The sequence below is a fragment of the Mus caroli genome, unplaced genomic scaffold (genome assembly GCF_978045245.1).
Source record: "Mus caroli unplaced genomic scaffold, Mus_caroli_1 scaffold_6, whole genome shotgun sequence".
In the NCBI taxonomy this organism is placed as follows: Eukaryota; Metazoa; Chordata; class Mammalia; order Rodentia; family Muridae; genus Mus; species Mus caroli.
The window spans coordinates 22,756,719-22,784,116 of record NW_028227261.1 but is presented as its reverse complement, the minus strand read 5'-3'; positions in this window follow the sequence as shown (position 1 = coordinate 22,784,116).

Below are 27,398 nucleotides of genomic sequence, written 5' to 3'. Positions count from 1 at the left end.
AATCCTTCCCTACTGGCATCAGACCCTTGGGTCACCTCCTAGATGCTGGAGTATGTAGGTGGGGACCTTAACTTGGGGCCTTCCCCTTAACTTGCTGCAGAGGGGAAACCATAAACAGAGGTCAAATTTCCAAAGTCACTGTTGAGAGAGTGTTAACCCCAAACTAGGAACCCAGTCAGTGTGGTGCCAGAGCCTTGACTCTAGCAGATCACCCACATTCCGTGACTTCCGTGACGTGACTGGTAGAGTACTGGATCTAATGCCACAGGTTTGGGTGTTGCTTGAATATAACTCCTCACCAGTCTGGACTTGGTTCTCCTTGCTTTCAGAGTTTGTTGACTGAACCAAGGAGAACAGGCTAATGGACTCCTGGTGAATTCTGGGAGCTTTTCTGGGGATGTACTCTTTTATAACATGCTCACTCAATGGGTGGAAAGAATGGTTAATTAGTAACGTCCCACACTGAGGTGGGCTCTGTATGTTGACAGGGTTCTGTGGAGGCAGTTCTCCTGGAGTTGCATTCATAGAAATGGTGCTAATGTCATCCAATGGCCTTTCTGGGCTGGATGTGAGATTACCCTCGTGGCTCATGAGTCTGTCCCTTCGGTGGGTGGCTGGGAAGTGGGAGATATCTCTGGATATCTCTCCTGTCAGATGCCCATGGCTAGTGGAGTTTCCTCACCGCCTGGTGGGCTCAAACTAGTTGGACTTCTAACATGGTGTCCAGTTTCACTGAGGGCAAGTGTTTCTAAGGTCCTATCTGTGACAATCTAGAAGTGACGTGCTGTGGTACTGCTTGGCACAGTGGGAAGTATGGGTCATTGTTTTGGAGGGCAGGCATTCGTAGAGAGGGTTTCTGTGGGGGTGGGGCTGCATCATGGATGTAGCAATGGTTTCTGTCACTGTGGCAGGGCTGTGGATCAGGGTATTATCAGGGGGGAAGGCTGAGGCAGGTATGTGGAGGTGAAGTATAGGGTGGCCGAGGGTTGGTGTGATTGAGAGAGCAGAGCTAGGTCCTGTTGCCTGAACTCTACCAAAGGCAGGTACACATGGGTCTGGTCACAAGGTTCCCAGAGGAGCAAGAATAGGCAAGCTGATACACAAATATGCAACTTTAACTTTTTCAAACCTTATTTTTAATGATGGATCCTAAACACTCTAACCTCCCTTGTAGCCTACCAGAGGTAGTGGAAAAGAAAGGATATGGAGGAAGTAGACCTGCTTAGAAATGGTTCTTTGGAGCAATTCCTGTCTGTGGTGTCTGGAAATCTGCAGTTCAGGTCACAGGTCTGCAGCCGCAGCTCGAACCATTTGCAAACACGTCACGGATTCACCAGCACCCCAGTTCGGTAATCAGGATAGCAACAGCGGTGACACAATGGAGCAGAGACAGCCAGGCCTCAGCCTTGGCACGAGTCAGCAGGAGGGACCAGGAGGAATGCCAGGAGAAGTTCCTGGCTGTGCCTCTCTCAGCAAAGCAAAGACCAGGGAAGACATGAGGCCCACAAGTGTTGCACAGCTAGCTCTATAAGCAAGCCAAGTTCAGTGTCCGTCACTCTGTGGAGTCCTATTTATACCCTCCAAACACCACGTGTCCTCCATGTGTCTTGCCTCAGCACATAGTCTGTCTCAGCTGACATCACTCTGCCAATCAGTCCAAGTCTTGGAAGTGGCAAGAAACTGCAGCACACCACCAGAAGGTTTTTGGTGTGTTTCTCTCTATGGAGTCCCAAAATGCAGCTCAACTACACAACAATGTAAGGTGGACCAATACATGTGTGTTGTTAACAATGAACCCTTCATCATGTGTTCTTTCACGTGCTTGCTTTAGCAGAACATCCTCTCTCCTGTGTCTGCTTCAGTGAAACCTTCTTTCACAATTCTGCCTTAGCCTTGCACACCTGCGTCCACTTCGGGAACACTCCTTCACGTGTTTGCCATTTCTCCAGGACTACATTCTACTCTTAATAATCTGTAGATATGTTACTCACACAAACGTGAAAGACACTGGCAGGTCAAGTCAGAGATCTTTAGATGGGGACAGTTTCCTGAATTATCCCAGTGACCCAATGCTGTTGTAGGGCTGATTGTCACAAGTAGACAAAGACGTGTGTATGGAACAAAGATGTGGATGCTGGCTTTGAAGACGACAAGTGGGCCTTGATCCAAGGAGAGCAGGTAGCCTGAAAGGGCTGGAAAAGAGGAGACTGTGATCAGAGCCTCAGATCTGCGGACACCCTGAAATCCCTGACCTCCAAAACGGTAAGAGCAACCTTTTTTATTCTTTACCCTACTCGGTCTGTGGTAGTTTGTTATAGTTTCAACATGAAAGGAATATTTTTACAACCACCTGACCTTTTTCCTCAAATTCAATACTATCTGCTTTTGAAATTAGTTATAGGCAATCACTTCTTTAATTAGAAAAAGCAAAAGACAGAGGCAACTTAAATACCCATTCCTGAAGGTTCTTAGATCTATAAGTAAGCCAACATCCATTCTCATGGTGGGTCCTTGCTCCTTAAAGCCACTCCAGGAGAAATTAGAAGATATGCTCTGACAGATCTGTACCTGATGTAAAGCAGACCTGGCTGTGCCACAGCACATCTGTTTTCAGAGCTGCACAAGTCTGCCATCCCAGCGCTCGGGAGGCTGAAGCAGGAGGAGCTTGACTCTGAGGCTAGCCTGGGCTACACGAGATCTTATCTCAAAACCAAATCCAACAAAACAATCCCAACCCCAACAAGATTGGTTTGAGCACAGCTGAGAGGTGTACCGTGCTGTGTTCAGGAGCTGCTCTCTCTAAGAATCTTGGTCTTCCAGGACCATTTAGTTTTGTTTTTTTTTTTTTATAACTTAATAACAACTTTGAATACTGGAACAGAAGAGGCCTGGGCCGTCACTGAGTGCCCGTGCCTCACCTGCTGTCAGTGTGTCTTAAGTGCCGGCACAGTCCCTTGGAGAGGATAAGTCGCTTCTCTCTCAATAACGCTGAATCAATACTGACAGCCATGTCACTCATAATAATCAGGGTGGAGTGAGATGGCCCATGATCCTGAGTGACAGCCTGTGGAAGTGCCCCCTCACCAGTGGGAGTATTCTGGTAATTCATCATAGGAGTGTCTCTAGAGAGGCTCGGCGGTGGCCTCTGCAGCAGGGGTGAGTGGTGAGGCTGTCCCCCTCATCTGTCTCCTCACAGATGCACCCCACTTTCTCTGGATTAAACCTACAGCTGGAAGATGAGAGAGCAAAAATGTGCTGGCTTCAGTCTTGAATCTACAGAATACCAGAGAGTCGGAGCATATCAGCTCTCTCTCTCTCTCTCTCTCTCTCTCTCTCTCTCTCTCTCTCTCTCTCTCTCTCTCTGTGTGTTTGTGTGTGTGTGTGTGCAGCTGGAAGCTATTTCAAAGTGCAGAGCTCCAACCAACCCTGTGGACAGATGGGGAAGCTGAACCCCAGGTTGGGCAGCCTGCCTGCCTGCCTGAGATCACCCCAAGTCAGTGGCTGGTGGGATCCAGGGCTCACCTCTGCTCCAGGGACATTCCCCAGCTGCCCTTGAGGAAAAAAGTGGAGAGAGGGAGGGAGAAGCTGAGGAGAAATGAGGAAGGAAGGGCTCTGTGGGCCGCTGCCTCTGAGAAGCAGCCACAGCGTGGCATCTGGAGACATCAAAGGCTGGAAGATATTTCCTAAAGCAGAACAACTGGGAGACAGCACGGGCAGGAACAGAATAGTGGAGAGCTATTTTATAGCCAAAGAAAATAAGTGGCATGGTGCTAATACTACCTCACGGTTGTTGGAAGGGCCCAGCACTCATAATGACGGAGACCTATTTGCTCTAGAACTGGAAGCAGCCATGGAAGGCTCTTGGCTGTGACCACAGGTGTACCTGTGGGCCTCTTTCCTCATCTGTGAGGAGGGAGAGTCGAACCAACAAGCGACAACATTCCATGAACCACTGATGTTGGGCAAGACCTGTGCATGTGTGGTAGTGCACACTCAATCCTAGCCCTGAGGAGGCAGAGGCAGGTGGATCCCTGGGACCTGCTGGCCAGTCAGCCTCACCTCTAGGCCAACCAGTGAGAGACCCTGTCTCACAAAACGACGTGAATGGCTCCCAATGAACACCACTAAAGTTGTCTTCTAGCTTCTATACCCACATGCACACATGTATAAACATGCACACACATATTGCATGCATACACACATGCATGCACCCACTCACATGCACACTGCCATACATAGATTTGCCCATGCACTCCACCACATGACTCTGCCACATGCATACAAGCACACCCACACACCCACACACACACACACACACACACGCACGTCCACATATACACATATATGCACACCCATATGCATGCACACATGCATATACACACATACATACATGCAAAACTAATACACAAACTGAGACTTTCTATGTGGATCCATGTACAAAGAAAACTGTTTTGATTCTAGAGACTCTGTCTTCCCTCAGTAACGCTCACTGGGCACAGTGGGAGACTTGATCAGAAAGCCTGAGCACCAAGCCCCTCTCGGACCTGACCAGCAGACACTCTGGAGTATGAACTACTCCCCGGTACATCCATGCCTGGCCCTTCCTCTGGCCATGCCCAGCCTGCTGGGCTAGACCAAGGTTCCTGACCTACCAAGTCACAAGGTGGCACCTCTTCCCCGGCTAGGATGGCAGATTCCGTTTCTGACTCATCTGCAGTGCACTTTCAGAAGGCACCTCCCCCACCCCAGGGGAGCTTGTTAAAAGGCCATTGGCATCCCCAGGAGGGGCCCAATTTACCTTTATGAATGAACTGTTCCAGAGAAATCAATGAACGTGTCACTCAGGTCAAGTAAACAAATGTGCTTTCTCCTTAGGGCCTGGAGTCAGGCTTAGAGCCTCCCTGTGGGCAGCGGGTTCTGAGAAGTGCTTTGTCTGGGCTGAGAATGGCTTTGGGGTAGCGCTCCAGGCAGGGCCAAGGCATCCCAGAGCGCATACCCACAGGTCCCTGTTCCCACCGCAGCAGGGAGGCTGGAGAACCACATCTCTGGGTGTTTGTGGTCAGAATAGAAGTCAGAAAAACCTTCCTTTTTTTTTAAATGATGCTTTATTTATTTCTTATATCTTAATACTTGTATGTATGGTGTGTGCCTGTGTTTGTATGTGTGTGCACGCGCATGTGCCTGCGTGTATGAAGACAGGCATATATATGTCACAGTGCCTATGCGGAGGTGGGAATACAAACTCAGATATGGCTCCTGTTACTCCGTGTTTGAGACAGGCTCTTGTTTTCCACTGCACGCCTGTGCTGTGGCAGGCTAGCTGGTCTGCAAGACCCCAGGGGTCCTCCTGTCTCAGCCTCTCATCTCACCTCGGAGCTTTGGGGTTACAGGCACCGTTCGTTCTTCCACAGCCAGCTTTCCCACTGTTCTGGGGATTGGAACTCAGGTCCTCATGATTACGTGGCAAGTGCTTTACCGTCCAAGCCATCCCCTCCAGTTCCTTTCCCATCGTCTTCATCATCTGAGGGGGACCCTGTTAGCACCTACTGTGTGCCATTGCATAGATACTTCAGGTAGAGACTCAATGACCCATAAGATATACGCCCTGTCCTTGAGACTCATACCATGTATGAGTCTTCCTGCCACACTGAAGAAGCCTATGAAGGCAGAGATTCCCAACGGGCTTTGAGCACTGGCTCCTGACTGACCCCCTCCTCTCGTCTATGTTCCCTTAAATTTCACTATTCCATTAAGACTATTAGTTTTCAGGGCCAGTAAGATGGCTCAGCAAGTAACCATGCCTTTGACCAAGCTCAAAGCCCGGTAGCTGGAGACCCATCTGTGTGTTGAGAGACGTGACTCCTGCACACTGTCCTCTGACATCCACACCTACACGTACACTCACACAGAATAAGAAAAACGTCAATTCCAAAATAGATGTAAAATAACATCCTCAAATTGTTTTGACTACACTGGAGATGTGCGGATTGGTTCACGCTGCCCCCAGGGCGCTGACCGCTCTCCCTTCTGGGCATCTGTGGAACCCTAGAAGGAAGTGAAGCAGGGGGTTCTCTAGAAAGAAGGGTCTGAAACGATGGGGTCCCAGTGGGCAGCGAGCTCACACCTGCCAGCTTCCTCCCCCAGACACTGGGCAGAGCTCATCACCTAGACAGCCATCCTTCATGATGGGAGGTTCCCTCTAGATGTATGCTGTGCACCCCCAGTGAGTGGTCCAGAAGGAAAAGCATGGGGTAGGCCTCAGTGGTAGAGCAGTTGCCTGGTGTGCCTGAGGACCAGAGTTAGGGCCAGCATCAGCAAACAAAACCAGATTAGCATATGGGACGGGGCGGGGGCGGGGAGCTCTCGGACAGCATTCACAGGTTATTACTGATTCCCCAAGGGACAGTGGCACATGAACTGATAATGGAGACTGCAAGACACAGGACTTCTCCATTAACAGTTCAAATCTCACATCCTGCTATATGGGAAAGCTAGCCCGCAGTGTATGCACATGCACACACATGCATGTGCACAGGTAATTACTGATTCTGTTTAAAAACAAATCCTTTCTGCAACAAAAGCATGCGCTGGCTCTCTCCTTCTAAGTTTACTTTTCAGAAATATAATTTAAAAAAAATTTTAGTTGTATTTAATTTTATGCATATAGGTGTTTTGCCTGCGTGCTTGTATATGCACCATGTGCATGCAATGCCCGTGGACGCCAGAAGAGGGCGCTGGATCCCTGAAACTGGAGTGAGGACGGCTGTGAGCCACCTTGTAGACACTGGGAATGGAACCTGTGACCTCCGCAAGGGTAACAAGTGCTCTCTAAACAGCTAAGGCATGTCTCCAACTCCCTAGACAGTTCTCTGGGCAGGAAATAAATATATTCAGTTGTTCCTCATGGCACTTATAATTAAAATGTAAAATAATCGATTTTTACAAAACCAGGCTTTTTATAATTGGTGCATGTGTGCATGCATGTGTGGGTGTGTGCCTAAATGAGGGCATGTGTGTGCACGTTTACCTGTGTGCATGCATGTGTGTGCATGTGTATACACTGCGGGCTAGCTCTCCCATATAGCAGGATGTGAGATTTGAACTGTTAACTGAGAAGTCCTGTGTCTTGCAGTCTCCATTATCAGTTCATGTGCCACTGTCCCTTCATCTGCGCTCGCTGTCTGCGAGGCCTCAGGGAAGACGTGACACAGCAGTGATGCAGAAGCTTGGCTTTGAGCTTCATGATTCCTGAGCATGGGCACAGAGAGAAACAGGGAGTCAGGTTGAGGGAGAGGGGACAGGGAGTGGCCCTGGAGAGACTCAGGGCACAATAGGAGTCAGATCTCAGCAGCCTCACTCCCTGGAGGACAGTCTTCGTGTGACACAGAGCTCAGTATAGATGGCCACCTCCGTGAGCCATGGTGTCCTGTGATGTCTTCCCAGCTGGCAGCCAGCTGGCACAGTGCTGTCTGTGTGCTTGGGGACAATCTTTTTGATGTCAGAGGACACTCTTGCTCCAGATGCAGGGCAGACCTAGGGCTCAGCAGAGTCGGAAATGGGGTGAAATGCAAACCCCGTTTGTTCGTGCCCTAGCTTGTGGCCAGCTGACCCCCTCCTCTTGGAACGCAGGTCTATGGAGTGAATCCTATCACACTGGGGTTCCCATCACCTCTTGTGGCACTGGAAGTTCACGTAGCTTAGCTGTGTAGACGGGAGACCCACTGTGGCTTCCCATGAGCCCTTGTGGCATCTCTATCTGGGGTAACATTCTTCCCAGAAGTGACTTCGCTGAACCTGTGTGACAATCTAGTGAGCCCAGATTGCTCCACAGTGCCCCTGTGGCTCAGCAAAGTTTAGCGGCCTTCCCAAGATCTCCAAGTGGAGGGCCAGGGGCTCCTCAGTATGGGCCCTCTGGTGCCTGGGGGGTTTCCGAGTCTACCAGTGAAATGACTTGTGTAAGGTCGCTGTTCATGTGGACTCCCCTGGTGCAGGCATTAATGTCACACTGGAGCTGTGTGGGGCAGGGAAGGAGGACAGAGACAGCCAGAAGGTCTCTCTCCTTCTGTGGGCATGTCTTTCTCCTCTGTTTTCCTTCCCAGGCTGTCGGGTGGCTTGAAGCAGCTTATGGACCTGTGCAGCCTCTCTTTTGGCTCAGCCAACCTGGACCAGTTCCCACCACGGACACCCTTCTGTTTGCTTGCTCCTGTTGAGGGTGAAGAGGCTCAGGGGGCCTCTTCTGGAGTAGAGCCCCACTATCCTGACTGTCACCTGGAATGCATTACCGCATCTGTAGTGAATTACCCTGGGGTTTCCTCAAATCGCCATCATCTTGGCTCTTCCTTCTGAGGCCTGGTGGTGTTCAGGGCTGTAGCAGAAGGCAAGCCCTGGCTGAGTCACTGGGTCTCAGCGGCTTCTCTATCCTTCTGTGTAACTTCCTTCTGGGGGCAGCGCTGAGTCACCAGGTGAAGCCCAGGAGGAAAACTGCTTGCTTTCTATCTGGGCAACAAAGCGCTCCTCCTTCATCCTGGGGGAAGGCGAGGCTGTGGCAGGGGGAGCCACCCTTCTGTTTCCCAATGGGCACCAAGAGTCACTGGGGTGGCCTGTGCTCTGGAGTTACCGTAACCTGTGGCTGGGGTCATGCCAGCCAGCCCAGCATCTGTGGCTAACCAGCTGAGCACAGAGACCCAGAGAGAAAACACAGGTGGGGGCTGGCGGGTGGGAATGTGAGAGCCTCAGTTCAAGGGGTCACATGGTTGTCTCTGTGTGTGGAGCTCGGGCTCTGTAAGGTGTGTCCACTGTGTCCAGTCCACTTAAGAAGTTTGCATATGCCAAGTACAACCCTAGGCCACTTCTGCCCCTTCTCTTCAGTCTCCATGGCAGCCCTGCATGATGGACAGTAATGTCCTATTTTAACTTGTTTTTTGAGACAGGGTCTCTCTATGTAGCCCTGGCTAGCCTGGAACTCCCTGTATAAATAAGGCTGGCCTTGAGCTCACAGAGATTTGCCTCCCTCTGCCTCTTAGGTGCTGAGATTAAAAGCATGCACCACTGCAGATGGAAGTGGTGCCCTGTTTTACAGAGCAGGCACTGTAGAGAAGTTAAACTACTGACTCAAGGCTACATAAGAGCCCAGAATGGGACCCTGGTCTATGTGAAGCTGTCTCTGGGATCCTTAGGGCTTTCTTAGTAGAAAGTGCTTCAGCCTCCTGAGGGTGGATGGAGTAACATACCGTTTATTGAGACAGTTAGCTTTGATCTATTATTTTCATTAAAAAATATATGCGTGTGAATGTTTTGCTTGTAGGTATGCCTGTCTGTACACCATGTGTCTGCAGTTCCTGCAGAGGCCAGAAGAGGGCGCTGAACCCCCAGGAACTGGAGTTAGAGAGGCTTATGAGCTGCAGTGTAGGAGCTGAGAGTTCAACCTGGGTCTTCCGCAAGAGCAGCCAGTGCTTTGAACTGTGGAGCCATTTTTGCAGCCTCTGTTCTTTATTTTTTACAAATTAGAGACTATTTTACAGGGCTGGAGAGATAGCTTAGTCAGTTACACTCTTGCCTTGCAAGTCCGCAGACCAGAGTTTGAGCCTCAGAACCCATGTAAAGAAGGCTAGACATGGGTGTGCGTGGTTGTAAGCCCAGGGCTGGAAGGCAGAGGTGAGAATCCCTGGTGCTCCCTGGCCAGCCAGCCTGACTGCAATAGCAAGCTCCAGGTCAGTGAGAGGTCTGTATACCCAACACGTGTGCACATAGGAGTGCACCCTTGCAGAAGCACACACATGTGTAAAACACACACGTGCATAAACACAGTACGTACATATACACAGAGAAACAATAATTGCTTAGCAGAGACAAACTAGAATATAAAGTAGGTGTAAGGTGAATTCTACAAACAGGAGAGGAGCTGCATCAGCCCCCATATTGGTGTGAGTTCTTTGATATGGGTGTGTGTGTGTGTGTGTGTGTGTGTGTAAGATTGTGTGTGTCCAAGCCTGATGCTTCAGGCTGCCTCACTGCGCTGGTTCAAGGCTGACCCTGTTGCTCCTTGATACAACCCTGCAAGCTTCTGAACTCCGTGTACCTCCGAAGGAAGATGGTGGCAGTTGCTGCTTCACAGGAGTGTGGTGAGGAGTCGGAGGCTGTAAGCAGGAAACAGCCCCATGCTGTGCCGGACAGCCATCAGCTGTCATCTGTGGATGCTCCTGCCAAGCTGTGAGGCTCACCTGCCAGGTGTCTGGCTGCAGAGAGCCCTGCGACTGTCAGGGAATACTCAACCACATATTTCCACAAGCATATGTCATTTCCCACCCACACTGTCCTGTGGAGAGATGGATGTGGAGCCAGAGAGCTGGGAAGGTGTGGGAGGCTGCACATGGTGGAGATCTGGAGGGCTTCTGGGCTGAGGTAGACAAGACGACAGTTTGCGAAGTTCCCTTTGGATGCCTGTCACAGGGAAGACAGGTGCAGGGGGCAGAGCAGGGAGGAACTGTCACCCTGTCATGGGGTTTATGCCTCAGGTGCTCTGGCCATGCCTTGTCCAGAATGAGGTTCCCACCCTGAGGGCTTCTGCCCACCACCTCTCCCTTCTTTCAGCCCCTCTAGAGCAGGGACCCTCCCAAACCCTGGATCTTAGGGTAAGTTACCTACTTACCTTAGGAAGCTGCCACTTGCAAAGTCTAAGCTGGAGCTAGCACCTACCTCTTGGGCTAAGTTGGAACAGGGGTAGCCAGAGGAACCAAAGGGCAGAGACCACCTCTTCCAGCCCAGCAAAGAAATCCAGAATTACTAACACGCAGAGGGGTGTGGCCAGGCTCTGAGGTGATGTCAGGAGGTGACCTATCAGAGGTAGAAGGAGATGGAACAAGGGCTAGGGCGTCAGTTTCTGCTGCACCAGGATCCGGAATGGCCAGAAGGCAGAGTCACAGTTGGAGGTGCATGTGTTGAGGGCTTCTTGGGACATTTATAAAATGTCAGCTAGAACTCCCCACACTCCTTCCACTTTCTGCCTAGTTATTCTGAGATAATGTATTTAGGGGATCTTTATCTAACCCGAGGTTAATCTCCCCTTAGTCACTGCCACCCTAGTAAGAATTAGGGACTAGCTGGGCAATGGTGGCACACGCCTTTAATCCTAGCACTTGGGAGACAGAGGCAGGTGGATTTCTGAGTTCAAGGCCAGCCTGGTCTACAAAGTGAGTTCCAGGACAGCCAGGGCTATACAGAGAAACCCTGTCTCAAAAAACAAACAAACAAACAAACAAACAAACAAACAAACAAACAAACAAACAAAAATAGGGACTAAAGTATTTCCTGACTGTGATGGTTTGTATATGTTTAGCCCAGGGAGTGGCACTATTTAGAGGTGTGGCCCTGTTGGAGTAGGTGTGTCACTGTGAGCTTGGGCTTTAAGGCCCTCATCCTAGCTGCCTGGAAGCCAGGATTCTGCTAGCAGCCTTCAGATGGAGATGCAGAACCTTCAGCTCCTCCTGCACCACACCTGCCTGGATGCTGCCATCTTCTTACCTTGATGGTAATGGAACCTCTGAACCTCTAAGCCAGCCCCAATTAAATGTTGTCCTTATAAGAGTTGCCTTGGTCATGGTGTCTGTTCACAGCAGTAAAACCCTAACTAAGACACTGATGGGTGAAGTGTCACTGTGGGGCCATCTAGAACATGGTGCCTTACATGTTTCTGTCATTGAAGGGGTCAGAGGGCCAGCCTGCTTTCTGTCTACATCCACTTCTGCCTGGATGGAGAGCAGCTAGCCATTGCTCCAGTTCCTGAATGTATGGGCCAAGTCACGCTTGGGTCCTTGGTGGCCCTTCCTGGCCATGGTCCTGATCCAATTCCTACCTAGCAGCCTTAGAGCCTTTGCTTAGCAGCTGTGGGTAGCTCCTATCTCATCTCTACCTGAACTGCACATTCCTCCCCAAGCCTCTCTGCCCATGGAAACCTTGAGTCTCGTGTGACCCTGGGCAGGGCCTATGACCTCTCCCCCTGAAGCTGGCAGCACCCAAGTTTTCCATATGCTTGGTGTTGCCAGGCCATCTGGACATAGGCACGGCTGGCTCCAGCGCTGGCACCAGCTGGGATGAGGGCCCCACAGTCAAGCTGCTGGCTCCCTTTCCCACCCCGGGATCAAACAGGAACATCTGGGCAGCGGCTGGTCCGCCTATCTCCCAGTCTCTGAGCCTCCTACCCTGGGAGCTCCAGGCTGTCTGCACTTATCCCAGAGGCTGGCTTGGGCTGTCGGGTTGCTCACCAGGACTCTCTCCCTTCCCGAGGGGACTTGGCTCCTTCCCCTCCTCATAGAGCTCAGGATTCGGCTGCACTCTGCAAAAGGCTCTGGGGTCTCCCTGCCAGAAACTCTTGAGGGGGAACTTGCAGGCTCAGAGGCTGCCACTCATGATGCTGATCTCGATTGTCAACTTCATGGGAATTTAAAATCACCATGGAAACTGATCTCTGGTTATGCCTGAGAGAAGTCCTCTAGATTAGGTCAATTCAGGTGGGAAGATGCACTCTACATGTGGGTAGGACCATCCCATGAATTGGGGTCCAGGTCGTCACACTAAGGAGGAAGTGGGCCGAGCACTAGCTTTGCCACTTTTGGCTTCCTACCTGTCCTGTGACTCTTGTTCCCACATCCACACCTTCCTCACTAGGATAAACTGTGCCTCTTAGAACCGTAAGCCCAAATAAACTGGATCTTTTCTTAAGTCACTTTTGTCTAAGCCCTGAGTAGAGTAACTAACACATTTGCCAAGGTTACCCAACAGTGGGGGTATCCCCAAACCTAGATTCATTTCTAGAGGGAGAGGAGGTGTTTCTCTGTGTAGTCCTGACTGTCCTGGAACTGGCTATGTAGACCAGGCTGGTCTTGAACTCAGAAATCTGCCTTCCTCTCCTGCTCAAGTGCTGGGATTAAAGGTGTTTGCCTCCACACCCAGCTCAAGTCTAGATTCCCGAACCGTTGGTTCCCAGTCTCCTTTGTTATTCCCGTTTTGAGGTCTTAATTTATCCAGTCAACAACTAATTATTGGGTGCTTGCCCTATGTTCACGGCCACACAGACAGAGGGTAAGGAGTGTGGTGTGACCTGCAGGTGGTGGAAGATGGGCTCCTAGCAGAAGTGACATTTGAGGGACCCCACCACACCTTTCCCCACCCCGACGCCAGCATGTGAAGAGATGAGCTCAGCGAAGTGGGGGAAGGGATGCCCCTGGCATGGGACTGAGGACTGCCCCAGAGAGATCTCTCCACAGTTCCAGGCCAACCTGGAAATAGATGAAGGCCCTGAGGGATCCCAGGGGCTCCAGAGCCCAAGGTGGCTGCTTTTCTGCCTGTGTTTTTGGAGAGGAGGAACAGGGTAGGGTGCTAAAGAAAGCATACATTTGGGACTATGGAGTCCCGAGTCCTGGTCTGACTTGTGTGACCAAGAACCAGGCTCCTCTCCTCATGTGGCCTGAGTTTACCAACGAGGATGGACCACAGAACTCTGTGTGAATGACATGTGGTGAGGAAGGGAAGACACAGAGCAGGGTCACACAGAGCCACCCCTCCTCCCCGCCCTCCCCAGTTAGTAGGAGACAGTGTGGTCCAGTCGGGGGATCAGGCCAGTGTGTGCATCTTCTAGGAGGGGAAATGGAAAACTTGCAGTAAAGACTGTTGGACAGTAGGGGGCGCCAGCCGAATGACCAGCGGTCGGTCCCAGGAAGGTGGAAGTAGCTGGTCTAGAGTTGGCTTATGATGGTTGGTGGCTGCAGGAAGTCTGACTTCCGAACAGGCTTTAATGCGGATTCTTACCCAAAACTCATCTCAGTTCACTGTGTTGACTACTGTTCTTCAGCTTAGAGGATTGATTTTTTTTTTTTTTTTTTTTTTTTTTTACATTTTAATCAGCTAGTTTGTTACAAAGTAAACTGCTTTTGCCTTGAATGTTTGTTTTGCTTGGTACACAGTGTTAAGAAAAATTCTGAGGTATGGATTTGACTCCACAGCAAAGGATCCTAAGATTGATTAGTAATGTCTGTCAGGGTGAAGCCATGGAGGGCCCAGCAGGCGTGTCCGGTATCTGCCACCTCTCTTTAAAGCAGTTTCATTACTGGACGGAATTGTCTATCGATGCAGAGATGCTAGGTTGATTTGGGTACGGTCTCCCTGCAAGACCATGTCAGAACAAGGAGCCTACTGTTGATTAGTCATGGCTGTGAGCATGAAGAAGTTGCCTCTCTAGACCCTGCAAACCTGTGTTCACATTTACAGCCAGCATAGCTCACAACGAAAGGACACTCAGTATAGAACCACCCAGGGTTGTTCTAGGATACTGGAGAGGCTGGTGGGTGTTGAGGGCAGGATGGATCACCCCAGAACCTGGCATAGGGGCAGAGCAGCAGGCTTGGGCAGAGCTCAGGCGTGACCAAGGCTTCTGAGCTGAAGAACGCTGGTGGCGTCCATGGTGTTGCACACTTGACAAGTTCCTGTTGGCTGCAGGTCTGTTCGTGGAAGAGAATATGCTACCTGTGAGGGCACCTGGAAGGATCTGGACCAGAAGTCCCAGGTCAGGCCTTTTGCAGGGGGGAGCTGGGGGACAAGTGTGGCAACAGCAAAGAGCCAAGCCTCCATGAGGCCAGAGTTAGGGAGCAGGGTCAGCTAGCTCTTGTGGGCAGAGTCCCCAACAAAGGGCTCACATGTTCTGCTCTGACTAAAAATAACTGTTGCTTATTGCAGATGATCTAGGAGATGCAATGAAAGATAAAAGCTAAAGCTGCAAACAGCCCACAGACACCTCATTATACAGACAGTGGCTCTCAGCATGAGTCACATCTCAAGTCAGACACAAAGTGACATTGTGCTACAGTGCTGGCCATGAAACTCGGGGCTTTACCCGTGCTAGGCAGGCCCCTGTTTCCACACACGGTCTCATTGATTTGCCCAGACTGGCCTTGGATTTGCTCTGCAGCCCTTGACTTTCCAATCCCCCTGCCTCAGCTTCCCAAGTAGCTGGAACGACAGTCCTGAAGCCCTGGTTAGCCTTATAGTTTTGAATTTTCCTTCCTCCAGTGGCGTTCAAGAAATGGCAGGTGACCGCTTCATGACAGGTGCTTGCTAGCATTTGTTAAAATGCATCTCTTGCCTCTACCTCCACTGAGCCGCAGGACCAGCCCCCACCCTGAGCTGGGCCAGAGATCAGAGGGGTTTGGACAGGGAGGAGACAGAAGAATGCTCTCTGAGTTTGTCAGCAACTTGGGGTTGCTGACAAAAGGGGCCGCAGTCCTCTTTGTCTCCCACTTGGTAGAGGAGCTCTAGACCAGTAGGCAACGAGTAGCACCTCTTCCTCCCTCTCCTCCTCCTCCTCCTCCCTCTCTTCCTCCCCTCTTCCTTCTCTTCTTCCTCTTCCTCTTTGTCCTCCCCCTCCTTCTATTCCTTCTCCTCCTCTTCTTCCTTCCTTCCTGATGAGGTGTCTCTGGTGAGTTCCTGGAAAGGGCAACAGCTGCCCTCAGGCCTCTTGGGGACCTGAGAGGAAGGAGGCCCTTGAGCTGCTGTCCATACCATGTTGGGCATTCACTCAGCCCACACTGGTTTTCTCTACAAACCTTTCTTGGCAACACAGAGACCAAATATGGTTCAGAAGAAATGGCAGGTGAAGAGTTGGGTTGGAAAGAATCAGGACTCCCTGCTGGACCCCCATCTTCATGCTTCATGAACTTCCAAAGAGGCCTTACAGCAGCCATTGTAGTAGAGAGCTAGTGGGGCGGGATGGGGCGGGGGTCACAGCAGCCGTTGTCTAGAGAGCTGATGGGGTGGATGGGGCGGGGTGTGGGGTGGGGCAGGGCAGTGCTCACAGCAGCCATAGTCACAGCGGGTGGAGCGGGGTAGGGTGGGGTGGGGCTCTATAGCATTTCAAAAAGAGGAGTAGGAGCTGCGGAAGTGACTCAGCAACTAGGGATGCTTGCTGCTGTCCCAGAGGACAAGTCTGATTCCCAGCACCCATGCCCGGTGGCTCACAACCGTCTGCAATGCTAACTCCAGGATCTGATGCCATCCTCTGGACTCTGTACGTGCCCACACACATAATTAAAAAAAATTGTTTAGAAAGAGGAGCAATGGAATTCTGGGAAACCACTGAGTAGCTATGAGGAGTCCTAGAACATTCCAGATCAGACCAAAGCAACTGGAAAGACAACAGTTTCCCTTTGGATAGGTCAGCAGGCTGTGTAGCCAGAACAGGTGGGTCAAACTAGCTAAACGTCCCCAGCCTTCTGCCCAGCGCCTCTCCCTCCTTCCCAAACCAGAAAGCCTTAGTGAGCTCGTTTGTTCCAGTCCCTCCAGCTACCTCTCCTTCCTCTCCTCTTTGGGCCCCATGGCTCCTGCTCCTTCCTGGAGTTGTTCTCTTGCTGGTGGCTGAGCTGGGGGTCCTCATTCCTCCAGTCCCAGCTGAGACCCCAGGGAGCAGGCACACTGTGAGTGATTCTGTCAGCCCATGTCCTATCAGCCTGTGCTCTAAGGGGTGGGTGAGGACTTGGGACAGCTGACCTGGAGGAGAAGGGTGGTCACGTGGAAGGCATGACACTGGGCAGGTTTTGTTCCCAAGAACAGACACAGGACCCCCAGCAGAAGCTAGCATGCCCATTTTTATGCTTACTCTAACTTCTTTGCTTTTCTGGCTTTTTGTTTGTTTGGTGTATTTTTGCGGCAGAGTTTCGTGTAGTTCACCATGGCCTCATTGGGTCGCTTTGTAACTCAAGATGACCCTAACTTCTGATCCCCCTGCATCCACCTCCCCATTGATGACATTATTGGCATGCCTCTCATCCCCTATATGTATGTGTGTATACAGCACTTGGGAGCCACCAGGGCCCCACACATGCTAAGCACACTCTACCAATGTCTTCAGCCCTAAAAGTCACATTTCCAAGTCCATCTGTCTGTCAGCTCAGTGTTGGCTAGTTGAGTATATCCGTGGCCCTGTCTTTACATCTGAAATTCAGACCTGATAACTGAAGCCTCAGCCGCCATTTTGGAACACGAAGTTACCTATAGCAAAAATGAAGCCATGTACTGAGGCTGGCAAAGGAGAAAGAAATAAGAAACAGAGATACGGCACCATCAGATGCTACACTTGAGCCCTTGCTTCCTGACCAATGGGACACAAACCTTCTGTCGTAGTCAGGGTTACTGTTGCTGGAACGAAACACCATGACCAAACTTAGGGAGGAAAGGGTTTATTTGTCTCACACTTCCACATCGCTGTTCATCATCAGAGGAAGTCAGGACAGGAACTCAGACATGGCAAGGACCTGAAGGCAGGAGCCATGGAAGATTGCTGCTAACTGGCTCGCTCAGCCTGCTTGTTATAGAACCAAGGACCAGCATCGCAGGGATGGATCTGCCCACAACGGACTAGACCTGCCCACATCAATGACTAATTAAGAAAATGTGCTACAGGCTAGCCCACATCTTACGAAGGCATTTTACGATCTTATGAAGGCATTTTCCCAGCTTAGACTCCCTCCTCTCAGATGTCTACAGCTCGTGTCAAGTTGACATAAAACTACCTAGAACACCTTCCTCTTGTTCGGCCCACTGTCTCTGAGGTTTGCAGGCGCAGTCAAACCCAGTCTGATGTACTGACTCAGTTTTGCTCCTCCCCTTCTGGACCCGCAGGGGACCCGTGCTCTGGGGAGGTCACTTGCTGCCTCTCATTCTGCAGCATCTGTGCTGCAGCCTTAGGCGTGCCACTTGCCTCAACCGATCCCTGCTTTCCTTTGCAGGCCCCCCATTGCCCTCACTCTCCCAGATCCCTCCACCCACCTTGCTTACAGCAGTCACTTCTTGAGGGCTGAGGGCAACTCGCAGCTCAGAGTAGAGCTCACTTTCAGAGTCAATGCCAGATGCCATGTGAAACGTTTCATCGGTGCCCATAAGCAGGGACTTTCGTTGCCCCTGTCCCCACTCTGACTCTCAGAGCGACTATATCTCTCCTGTCTTCTCTGCATCTCCAGACGTTAGCCAAATCACCTTGAAATCCCAGGTCCCTTCCCAGCAGAGCATCTGGGTATCTGCCGCACCCAGCCACTTGCTCCTGGTCTATATGTGGCTCCTGCTGAATACTTCACATAAAAATATATCTTTTTTTTTTTTAAAATATGTGTCTTGATCAAAGCAAATCCCAGACCTAGCAGGTTGTAAAAACTGTTTCTTTGTCAGACCTACAGTCAGAATCTTCTAAGAGGGGCCCAGAGATGAGAGGTATCTAGCACAGGGTTACACAGTGGCATAACAGCAGGTCTTGTAACAGGTCTCAGTCCTCAGGCCTATTCTTACCTCTTCAAGGACCCTGAAACTACTCTGAGCTGTAGTCTGGACTCCAGGTCCTCCCCCAAAGCCCCAGCAGGCCTGCCCAGCACCCAGACTTTGGGCCCCTCAGCTGTGTCTGCAAAGTCTAGGCCTGCTGGGCACCTATCCCTTTGAATTGGAGGCCATGGTATTCAAACAGAAATGCAGAAGCCCCCCCCCCCAATCACTGCTGGAATCTGGTGGGGGGACAGGAATTGAGGAGTAGGGGAAGGGAGGTAGAGGTCAGAGGGGAAACTGAGGTTTGGAGAGAGGAAGAGCTATGTTTCATTTTTGTATGTCAGTGCCAAGGATCCAGCAAGCTCACAGAGGGAGGGCACATTCTGTTGTTGGTTTTCGGTTCACACCATTAAAACGAACCCACAGGGAGTGACAGAGACACAGCCCAGCAGCTAAGAGTGCTTGCTATCTTCCAGAGGACCTGAATTCAGTTCCCAGTTACCCACGCTGGGTGGCTAACAACTGCCTGTAACTTTAGCTCCAGGGAAATCTGATACCCTCTTCTGGCCAACACAGGTACTGTGCACACATGGTGCACACACCCAAACACACATACATTTAGTTAAAAATAAAATATTCAGGCTGGAAAGCTGGTTGTTCTTGTAAAGGTTCCCTGTGCCCGCATGGTGGCTCGCAGCCATCTGCCACTCCATCTCCAGGGAAGTCCTCTTCTGACCTCCATAGGTTCCAGGAACACAGGAGGTGCATATACATACATGCAGGCAAGACACATGTACACATAACACAAATAAACCTAAATAAATATTAAAAAACAAAATAATAATTTTTTTTAAAAAAAGGAAACAAAGTCAACCCATGGGACAGTTACTTAGGCGAAGGGAACATGGCCATCTCTGCCCTGGGAGGACTTTTATCCATTAGTGGAGTTACCGAGTTCTCTGCTTTCCCTTTGTCTGAGTGTGCATCTTTGTGAATGCACATGTTCACATATGTATGTGTGAGCTTGAATGTGTGTGGGCACATGCATAGGAGGAGGGCAGAGGTCAATGTCAAGGTGTCTCCCAGGCCTGGGAAGCATTGACTGGCTGGCCCCTGAGTTCTGGAGACCCTGTTGTCTCCCCCTTCCTGGCTTAGAGTGCTGGGTTCACAGGGCTCACTATTGTACCCAGCTTTCTATGGTGGCTGAGAGGGGTCTAACTGTCCTCACGTTCCTGCAGCAAGCGCCGACTGAGCCCCATCTCTGACCCAGTTTCTGCTTTTTATGCTCGGAGGCTTCTGTGTGACTAATAACAAATTACATGTGGTTTTAGGGTCAAGGGGAGAAAGAAAGCCATCCTAGGGCCCACGAGAGTGCTTGTGGTGCGACCTTCTGAGGCTGGGCAGCCGTTTCCAGCTGCACTGGAGCCACCCTTTAGCTTTTGGGGCTGGTGGGCCAATCAGGTCTCACCAGTGTGCTGGAGCTCTGGGAAGCCCCTCTAGCGCTAGAAGCTGACACTCCCGGGTACCCGGAACTGAGATTGGGATGAGATGAGGGTTCGGGGTTTTTTCTGTTGGATTTGGGTGTGGGTCCTCCGTGTCAGGCTGTGCACTAACACAGAATCACAGATAAAGGAAGAGCCTGGGAAACAAACACGGTGGCCTCGTGGTCACAGCTGGAAGGCCTTGGGCTAATGCTTGGGTTCTGTTCATGTTTGTACAACTTTGGAGAAATCTGGGTCTGTCTCCTTTATAAAACTGTGGAAGCCGGGTGTTTTGGTGCACGCCTTTAATCCCAGCACTTGGGAGGCAGAGGCAGGTGGATTTCTGAGTTCGAGGCCAGCCTGGTCTACAAAGTGAGTTCCAGGACAGCCAGGGCTACACAGAGAAACCCTGTCTCGAAAAAACCAAGAAACCAAAAAGCCAAAACAACAACAACAACAACAACAACAAAACCAAAAAGAAACAGACAAAAAAACAAACAAACAAACAAAAAACCCTGTAGAGCAGAGGAAGTCTACTAGGGGCTCTGTCCAGGGCATGCGCTTGTTCTAGGAGCCTATTTGGCCTCTGGAGGGCCACACTATAGTTGGAGATCTGGGGAGATCCAGGTAGGTATCTGTATTGGCTCAGGGACTAAGTCTGGTAGGAGATGAGAACAGGTCCTTTCCATCGTGGCTTTTTGGGATGGTGTGGGTGGCACTGGGACAGGGATCTGTGAAGGGACCCCCTTTAGTCATGTTCTTAGGATGTGTGGATTCTGGTTTTAAAGAATCTGGATTTCCAGGCTAGAAGATTAAGTTCTACTCCCGGAAGCAGGTGGCACCTGGAACTGTCATTCTTTCTGGCTTCATCCTACATCAGCTCTACAAAAGGGTAGGACTTTAGGTGACAAAACCTCGCTGTGTTTTGATAGCCACAGGCTCTGCCCCAGCTGTCAAACTTTCACAGGCTCCAATTGCTCCAACTGTCAAACTTTCACAGGCTCTTGCAACACCCATTTTCTCAAGGAGGCTCAGAGTGGGAAAGACACTTGCCAAAGTCACACAGCTACAGGGGGACAGGGTGGAGCAGGGATCAGGTCTCCTCTCTAAAGCCTGATCCTTTAGCCCCTTGGTTCTCTTGACCCACCTTGGGCTGTCACACTGCTCTCCCAACATCTGAATGGCTCTTCATTCTCTCTTCAACCAGCCTCTGCCTTCCAGTGTCCGGCTGCCTGATTGCCTCCGATGTCCACTTAGTGGGAAGTTGCTGGTCCTCAAAGCACTCACTTGGCCCGCCCAGTGGCAGCCCTGCCCACTCTGAGCCTCTTTGGCTCAGGACCAGCTTGCTGCAGAGAAACCCGGAGCTCGATGCTCCTGACCACCCGATGGCCACCGCTCCCTCCACTTAATAAATGGCCCGAGAACCACGGGGTGGTCGACGGTCGAGCCTGCACAGGGCAAGGTGGAAATTAAAAGCAGTGGCTGAGTGTGTGTTTGCAAGCAGCTGCAGGAACCATGAATATTTTACAAGAAACCGGAATTATTAATGTTTCAATAAAAACCCAAACCCCCATGTCCATGGGAAGGTTACATGTGACTTCAAGCCTCCGGCAAACCACTGCGGTCCTCCGCTGCCCTCCCCAAAGCCACTCAGCGCGGTTTTGCTTAAACCGTCCGCATCTCTCAAGCCTCAGCCCACTGCTCCTCCCGGGTGGGGAGCTGCATCCGCCCAGCCGCCCCGATAATTAGCACACCCCCCCTCCTTCCTTCGGAGCTGTACACGGCCAGAGAAATATTTCTGGAAGACTATTTACGAACTTCCCCATCGTCATCAATCACCCGGGGAAGAAGGCACACAGCTTGGCTTCTTACCTCAAGGACTAATGTAGAAAAGCTATTTACTGGGCACGGACAGGGCTGCGATTTCTGCTGCCATTACTATGGAATACATAATAGCATCAATAATTAAGTATAAATCGGGTTTAATATTTTATGCTGGCGACATGTAATTTACACTCTACCCGAGATATCAAAGGTCATGTCTGAATGAGGGAGCGCAGGGTCGCAGTGTGTTGAGCATATGCCCCCCCCCTGGTGACAGCTGTGGCCTATGGAGGGATGGGAGGGATATTCAACTTGGGAGCCTCAGGGACAGTGCTGGTCCCCGGAGTGCGGATCTTTTGAGGAGGTTCCTGGCCTCCTTTGGGGTAAGCTGCCCAAAGTGGGTGATGCTTCTAGGGGCTCTCAGAGGGCAGTAAGGCCGGGGTGTGTTGGGGAGGTCAAGTTCTTCCTGGAGACAGAAGGGAAAGTGGGGGCTGTGCCTGTGAGCTGATGGGAGTCCGGACAGGGAACTCGGTGGGGGGGGGGGCTGAGAGGGGGCAGGGCTCACCAAGCTGATGCAGGAACTCTGTGGCTCTGGCTTGAGCCCTAACAGGCCAGCTCCGCGCTGTGGAGCTGTTGGAGCAGAGGGTTGGTACGACAGACCCTTCCATACCCAGGCACATAGAGTCTCTTGCTCTGTGCCTTTTGAGACAGCCTGGCCAGCTCCAGAGAGCTGGAGCTTGGCTCTATTCCTCAGAACACTCAGAGCATTTTGGCCATTGGGGGTTGGGGTGGAGCAAGTAGGCTGGTGGTGGTGGTGGTGGTGGTGGTGGTGATGGTGGTGTGTGTGTGTGTGTATGTGTGTGTGGTGGCGGCAAGGACACCCCTCCATGTACTACAAGGAGTCCCGTTATTGTTGCTCCCTTAACTCTTGCATAGCTCCCTGCCTCCCTTTTAGTAGGATGCTGGTACCCACACCCTTCTAGGAACCTCATCTACAAGGCGTAGCTCTTAGCCTACGCCTAAAGGACCACAGGAACCCGGTTACCTCCAAGGGAGCCATCAACGGCTCAGGGAGGCTGAGTTGACTAGACCAGCCCTGTGGCCGCAGTTAGGCGCTCCCTCAGCTTCCCAGGATCATGTGATACATCCATTTTCCTGGCAGTCTTCCAACCTCCCACCTGTTCTCTCTGCTCCTCAGTGTCTGGTGTGGGCCTTGAATACAATAGGTGCTCAATAATGGGTGCCGGAGGCAGTAATGAATGTTCTGGGCTGCAAACACAAGGGACAGCGCAGTGTGTTCTTGGCTGGGAAGCAGACAGGGGCGGAGAAAGCACCGCCCAGACTCTGAACTCTAAGCTGCTTCTGGTGAAGAGGCAAGAGCAGGACACAGACCCCACCCCTTTTCATCCTCGCTTCCCTCGGCTTCTCCCGCTTCTTCTCCTGGGCCTAGTGGAGCGGTCCGAGTGGATAGGTGTCCTTCCTGCTAACCCTGGCTCGGCACAGGGCAGGGATGAGGGTGAGGATAGCCAGAGTGGACTGAGGGCAGGCACAGTGTTGAGCTTCCCGAGTTTGGGCGCTGAACCTCACACAGTTCAGGAGGCAGTTGCTGTCTCGATGTCCCCTTTCAGAGGTGAGGACACTGTGGCATAGAAGGATGGTCACTTGCCCAAGCTTCCATGTGACTGTGTCTAGAGGAAACAAGATTAGCCAAGACTGCTGGCCCTGGGCCAGTGGTTATCCTACCCAGCAACCACGGTATAGCTGCAGATGTGAGTCTAGAGTTGGGGGGAGTATCTGCGCTTTGAACTCGTAGAGAGGCACTTCAGAGGCAAGAGACCCAGAACAGGGGCACATGTGGCTTTATACCGCAATGCACTCGCTGCTGTGTCCTGAGCTCGGGGGTCCTTGAGGCTCTGAGTGGTTCATCAGGAAATGCTACCCAGCCTGAGAACTAGCCCATGCCCACTGTGAGGGTGTGTGCCAAGAAGCTTCAATCAAGGAGGAAGATAACAGCTTCCCAGAGTCTTCATACTCTGGGCCTGTCACTTGAGTGGCCCCCCTCCAGCCCCATTGGCTTCCTTGTTGGAGTCAGTAGAAGCCTGGGATGCCGGGGTATCTCACCCACCTTTGCAGCTCAGCCTTGGAGGCTAGTGGGGTGGACATAGGTGAAGTGCCTGGGGCCAGGCAGAAGGGATGGTGAAAGGTCTGTAGGGGTGGGGAAGAATTCTCCCTGGATCCTTTGAAGCTGTCTTCACAGCACCCCAGGTGGTCTGGGGACTTCTGGTGGAGTCTTCAGGGCCCATGAACAGGGCTTCCTCTGAGAATCAGGGTGGTCAGCTCTAGGGACCCCAAAATTAGGTTTGTCTTCTTCATCGTCCCTGGCCTGTTCTTCCCCTGGAAACCGTGTAGTCTGAGGAAGTTGAGAAGGCAGAAGGTGGGCCGCCATCATGTTTGGTGTCAGCTCTGTGATGAAAGCAGCCAGTGGCCAGAGTGTCTGGAGCCCCAGAAGGACCCTGCGTCTAACCTAGCCAACCTAAGATGAGGCTTATGGAGAAGAAAACTGCCTCTGGGGACAGAGCGGTGGCAGGGTGTGGGCAGGCTGGGGCTGAGGTCTGAGCACTCACCATGGACTCCCTTAGAGTGAGGCAGTGGGCTGTGGAGGGCACACGTGGGCTCCCCACCATAGCTGTGCAGCCTGGGTGCTCATTTGGGACAGTTTTTTGTTAAAGAGCCGTTTGAGAAATTATTCAGAGAATTCACATACACCACAGACCCAGGTTTCCGTTATTATTCATACGTGATATTGTTATAACCCAGCAGCCAGTATGGCCGGCTTTGCGAGCTAAAGCACCCCTGGTTCTTCAGGAGATGAGGTCTAGTCAGAGTTACATGTGTCCATACCTACCCAGACCCTATAGGGACAGAGATGCTGCCAAGGGACTCAGATAACATCATAGGAAGAGAGGATGCGGTCATAGGAGCAGGTAGGAGATGACCCATAGGACAGTGCGATACAGACACCACTGTGGGACCAGAGCACTGTCATGTGACCCAGATTCAGTCACAGGACAGAGAACTGGGTACATCCTCTGCTCCAGCGTAGGGCAGGTTACCCACCCAAGCCAAGGCTGTTTGTAGAAGCCAATTGTCACATGACCTGGTTGCTGGTTACTTTGATATCAGCTATTGTCATCTGAGAGGAGGGAGCCTTGGTTGTTTCCATAAGATCAGTCTGTAGGCAAACCTATAGAATATTTTCTTAGTTAGTGATTGATGGGGGAAGGTCCAGCCCATTGTGGGTGGAGCCACTCCTGAGATGAGTCCTGGATTCTATAAGAAAACAGGCACGGCAAACCACTAAGCAGTATCCCTCCATGGCCTGTGCATGGCTCCTGTCTACTTGAGTTCCTGTCCTGACCTCCTTCAGGAGATGCAGAAGTGTGGGCCAAATAAATCCTTCCTTCAAGAAACCATTTTTTGGTCATGGTGTTTCGTCTCAGCAATAGTAACCCTAAGACACCTGTCATCTGCCAGTGGTGGCACACACCTTTAATCCCAGCACATGGAAGGGAGAGGCAGGCAGATTTCTGAGTTTGAGGTCAGCCTGGTCTACAAAGTGAGTTCCAGGACAGCCAGGGCTACACAGAGAAACCCTGTCTCGGAGGAAAAAAAAAAAAAAGACACCGGCCATCCACACTCAGAGACTTGGGACTCAGCAGTCATTTCCCTGCCGTGGGTTCAGAGCGACCAGCAGTCCTGGTCCAGCTTTCTCACATGGCTGTGGTCAGATTGCGGCTGGGAGTATCTTGCAGGCTTCCTCAATTTTATGTTGACCAAGGCTAGTGTCTGCGGGGACCTCAGCTGTGTCTGTGTGACCTCGGTGTTTCTCTATGACCTGGACTTTCTCAGTGCATGGTGTCTGAGTCCATGGGGGATGTCCCCCGAGGGTCAAGTGGATGCTGTACTAGGCATTATGGGTCAACTGTCTGGGTCTGTGACGGACCCTCCAGTGAGTCACATGGAACTTGTAGCTTCCAACACACCAAGCAGCCATGATCTCAGACCCATGCAGGATCAATATCGGGACCCACAGTGGCAGCCAGTAGCTGGGAAAGTCTGCCAGGAGCTGAGGCCTCCATACCTGAGAGATTGTTGCTGTAGAGCTGACCACCATCTTCAGGGCAGGCGTGGCCATACAGGATGGGGTAAACTGAGGCACCTGCACAGTCCAGCTCAGAGAATGTGCTCAGCAGATCCTAGCTGGTAGATCTCAGAACTCTTGTCACTGTGATCTCAGAACCCCTGCAGGGGTTTCTCTTGGGGGAGGTCACCCTTATGGCCACCAGCATAAGGAGGCTGAAGTCTTTCCAGGGCCATGAGTGGCCACAGGGAAGGGCAGAAACCTAAGCCAGACTCCCAGGCATCTGGCTCAGAGTCTCCACCGGGACTGCAGCAGCCCCTGAGCGCACAAAGCAATCCCAAGGGGTAAGGAGTCCCCATCTCTGCTTTCAGATAAGACCCTGGACCAGGGAGTCCCAACATCCATGGCTGAATCCTCCTTCCTCTGAGTAAGGTGGGAACACAGGGTCTTACCGGTCCCAGCAATGGGTAAGTCGTTCTTAGACAGCTCGTCATTAAGGCTAGAGTCACCTATTCCCTCTTCACAGGCATCTGCCACCCTCAGAACTGAGCCTATGATTTCAGATGGGGAGGGAGGGAGGGAGGGAGGGACTGGATTAATTTAGAAGCAGCAGTTTCCAAAGACCATGTCCTAGGCACGTCCTTTCGGATCATCATGGGTGCCAGACAGACATGGGGAAGCTGTGCCATCAGATACATCTGTGAGTGGACTGAAGAAACCCCAGCTGGGCAAGCAGGACTTCTCAGAGGATTGGCTAGCCCTCAACTCTCAAGAGGTGGGAGACCAGACCAACATCCTCTTTCCCCACACACCAGCTCCCTCTCCTTATTTGTCTGCCATGACTGTCCTGGGTCCACATTTTGTGAGACAGTGCTGTCTCCTACCTTGGATGTTAGGGAGGGGATTTCTTTTCTTTCTTTCTTTTTTTTTTAACCTTCAAAGAATATCCTTTATTCTGCGAAGTTCCTAGGGGTTCATTTGGTTACAAAGCATGTACTAGCAAACAACGCTTGCTGGAGGCAGGCTTTCTACCATGTGGAGGCTCCCACTGAGGAGCCTGGCCACAGCCCCGGCTCTGTGCTAAGCGCTTCCCACTCTTCATCTTATTCCTGTCACCAAGACAAGAATAGGAAGCCGTGTGGCCTGAGCCTGACAGCATAAACTCTGGAGAACCTGCAAGAACTCAGCCCTGTCACTACTGAATTTTTGGCTGACGGCTGGACAGACTCCAGTGACTTTCCCTGAGAAGTCAAAACACTCTTTTCTCCTGCAGTGACAGAACTCCCTGCAGACGTGTTCCCACCCGCACAACTCTATTGATTTGACCTGTTTCCTATAGCATGCTTTCAAGCTGTGTGTGTGTGTGTGTGTATGGCAAAACCTATTATTTTTTTAACTTTCTCTCATTATATATTAGGTTTCATCTTATGTCTAGAAAAGGGCTTCCTACATCAGGTATGTATAAAAATATTTTTTCTTCCCAGGCAGGTATGATAGCACATGCCTTTAGTCCCAGCAGTCAGGAGGCAGAGGCAGGTGGGGATCTCTGTAATTTCCAGGTCAGCTTGGTTTACAGAGTGAGTTCCAGCCCAGCCAGAGGTACATAGTGAGACTCAAATAATTAATAATAGTAATAATAATAATATTGTTGTTTTTTT